This window comes from Lygodium microphyllum, chromosome 15, assembly GCF_053477565.2.
Source record: "Lygodium microphyllum isolate KBCC chromosome 15, Lygodium_microphyllum_v1.1.10, whole genome shotgun sequence".
In the NCBI taxonomy this organism is placed as follows: Eukaryota; Viridiplantae; Streptophyta; class Polypodiopsida; order Schizaeales; family Lygodiaceae; genus Lygodium; species Lygodium microphyllum.
Genome location: NC_141149.1, coordinates 68,586,474 through 68,590,295, shown reverse-complemented (window position 1 = coordinate 68,590,295; position 3,822 = coordinate 68,586,474).

The following is a 3,822-nucleotide window of genomic DNA, read 5'->3' as shown; positions in this document are numbered from 1 at the left end:
TCAGATGCCATTGGTTTTTACTTGGGGACAATTTTAAATAACAATTAATATCTAACTAGCTTTTCACGTGCACTTTACACACATGGAACACTAGCCACTTCGTGTGGTAGCTTTGTGCAAAGCTGCCATGAAGTGGTAAGCGAAGTTTCACATGGCAATTTTGCTCAGTAATCCATTTCTCCTCTTTCTCTTCCCTCTTTTCTCTCTTTGTTTCTTCTTCTTCTTCTTCTTCTTCTTCTTCTTCTTCTTCTCTCTCTCTCTCTCTCTCTCTCTTCCCCCAATTCCCTATATCTACAATTTTTTTCCCTCTCCCCCCCCAATGCTCTCTATAAATTCTATATCTCCTCTTTTCTTTTGATTTTCTCTCTCCTTTTTTTCTATTTTTTCTTTCTCTTTCCTTACACACATACACACACACACTCTCTCTCTATTTTCACTCACACTCTGAAATTCCATTCTCTCTCTACCCTCTCTATGCTACATTTCATTCTCTCTTTCTCTCTATATTTTTCACATACATGCACACATGTACACACATATACACATACACGTGCACTCTCTCTCTAAAAGCCCTAAATTTCTCACAAAAAACTCTCTTTAAATTTTTTTCTTCTTCTTCTCTCTATCTATTTCTACCCAAAACCCTTTGCTCTCTCTCTATCTCTCTTTATCTCTCTCTCTAACATTCTTTCCTCTCTTCCAAAACTTCCTTCCCCCCCTCTCTCCAAAATTATTTTTGCTCTCTCTCTCTCTCCCTCTCTCTAACATTCTTTCCTCTCTTCCAAAACTTCCTCCCCCCTCTCTCTTTCTCTAACTCTTTTCCTCTCTCCCAAAACTTCCCTCCCACTCTCTCGCTCTCTCTCTTCTCTTTGACTCTCTCTCTAAGTAATTTCTTGAAAAGATTACTCTCTCTCTCTCTCTCTAAGCTTCTTCCCCTCTCTTTTTATTCTTTATAGTTTTTTCTCTCTAAAATTTCTTTTTTCCCTTGCTCTATACATGTACCCTCGTTGCTCACCAATTGGATCGCCGCTGCCACCACAGTCTGAAGTCGACGTGTAAACAGAGAGAGAAAGGCCCTCTGCACACCCAACCAAGGGGAGAGAGAGAGAGAGAGAGGCTCTTTGAAGTTTGCGCGGCAACTGATGTAGACCGTTGCCACTCTACCACCACCTCTGACCTCTCTCTACCACGCTCTGACATGTAACCACTGAGAGAGAGAGAGAGAGAGAGAGAGAGAGAGAGAGGTGTGTGCTCACCCGTCAGTTTCCCCCCCCCCCCTACCCACCCCCCCACTCTCCTCTCCTAATGGACATCCGCCTATTGGCATGGAGAGAGAGAGAGAGAGAGAGAGAGAGAGAGAGAGAGAGAGCACGCCATGTTTGTAATAAAATTGAATTAACAAAGCCAACAAATAAAAATAGCAATTTAAAAAAATCAGATCTATAATGGCACAACCCGATCTGTAACTGCATTGCCCGCCTATGTAACAAGCACTCTCATGAATAATAAAACAGTTCGTCTTTCTTTCTCTCTCTCTCTCTCTCATATATATATATATATATATATATATATATATATATATGTCATTTCTCCTTCCTTCCTACGCATAACTCACCATGGTGACCATAGCATCTTCCTCCACCACAAACTATTCTAACTTTTATCAGATTGAAAAACTTAATGGCTCCAACTATCTTCCCTAGAGTCTCATGATCCTCGAGAAGGCCGACAATCTTGGTGTCATAGATAGATCTAAAGTGGATCCAGCCACCATCAACGTTGCAGATGGCCAAGCTCCTCCCACGGATGCAAAGAAAGTGACGTGGAAAAAGAATGATTTAGAAGCTCATACAAAGATTATTCTCCATCTTGGCGATCAACAACTGCAATTAGCCCGTGAACAGAAGACTGCCAAAGCAATGTGGGACCTACTCAAGACTCGATACCAACAAACAAATGTGGTTTCCCGTGTTTTGTTGCATCGTCAATTAAATGAAGTTCAATTGAAAAATTACACAACTACTAGCCTTTTCTTAGATGCATGGCAAACTGCTTTGGATAATCTTACCATTTCAGGCCTCGTCTTACCTTATGAGATTCAAGTCTCAACTCTATTAGATGCACTTCCTTCAACCTGGCAATCCTTTATTAGTACCGACTTGCATGCGCCGTGCAATCTCCTGCGGTACTTCGTCGCAAGTATCACCCTGATGGATCCATTGATAGGTATAAAACCCGCTTGGTTGCACGGGGCTTCTCTCAAGAACATGGCCTTGATTATACAAAAACTATTTCTCCTACTTTGAAAATCACTACTTTCAAGATGCTCTTGGCAATAGGCACACAATATGACTTGGAAATGCATCAAATGGATGTCCAAACTGCCTTCTTGCATGGGCATGTGGAGGAGGCAATCTATATGGATCAACCTCCCTATTTCAAGGATCCTAATCATCCCAAGCATGTATGCCTCCTCCTTCGTTCTATATACGGTCTGAAACAGTCCCCTTGGCAATGGAATGCCAAGTTTAGTGGTGCAATGGCTCATGCAGGATATACTCATCTAGTTAGTGATGTTTTTAGTTTACATTAGGGAAGCTTTTGGTGATATTCTTATTCTTGCTTTGTATGTTGATGATATTTTATTGCTCTCTTCCTCAATAACCCTATTGAATTAGGTCAAATCATATCTTTGCAATCATTTCTCAATGACAAATGTGGGGAAGCTTTCTTACTTGCTTGGCATTCATATCTGTCATCATAGAACCACTCATTCACTTCATCTTACTCAAAGCAATTCAGTAGAAGCAATTTTAAAGAAATACGGTATTCATGCTAATGGAGTATACAATACACCACTAGCAAATAGACAATAGTACACTCTTCAATCTACAAAGGTTAGATGGATTCGAGACAACCGGTCTACTCAATATCGAAGCCTTTTAGGTAGTGTATGCTACTTGGTCTCTTGTACTAGACCACATCTCTCTTTCTCTACTGGTCTACTATCAAGATTTATCCATAACCCACAAGTTGAGCATCATGCTACATTGAGCAAATTACTCCAGTACCTGACTCGCACAAAATCTATGGGAATTACACACAAGCAAGAGCAAATGAATGGAGACATACAATCTCCTTATACTTTTGAAGATGCAGATTGGGCATCTGACAAAGAGACCAAGAGGTCTACCACTAGTTACATATTCATGATGGCAGGGGGAGCAATCTCATGGAAGACAAAGTGCCAAAGTATGGTCTTACTTTCTAGTACTAAGACTAAATATAAAGCCATCTTTGATGCAACTAAAGAGGCTATGTGGATTACAACATTTTTCAAGGAACTCAATTTTCAAGTAAAGCTGCCCATTACTATCTACAATGACAACGTGGCTGCCATAGATGCAGCCTGCAATCCTAGGAAATCTGAGAAGCTCAAACATGTGGACATACATCATCATTTCATTCGCCAGCAAGTAGCTGAGGGCAACATAGAATTGATCCATACCACCAGTCAAGAAAATGCAGCAGACTTCTTGAAAAAATCAGTTCCAATAGATAAGCACAATGCCTGCATGATCTCCATTGGAATGGAAATCCCCACTTGATGGTTTTATTTATCCAAGATGGGGTGTTTGAAATAAAATTGAATAAAAAATATAACAAATAAAAATAGCAAAAATTAAATCTGTAACGGCACAGCTCGATCTGTAACTGCATCACCTGCCTATGTAACAAACACTCTCGTGAATAATAAAACGGTTAATCTTTCTTTCTTTCTGTGTGTGTGTGTGTGTGTGTGTGTGTGTGTGTGTGTGTGTG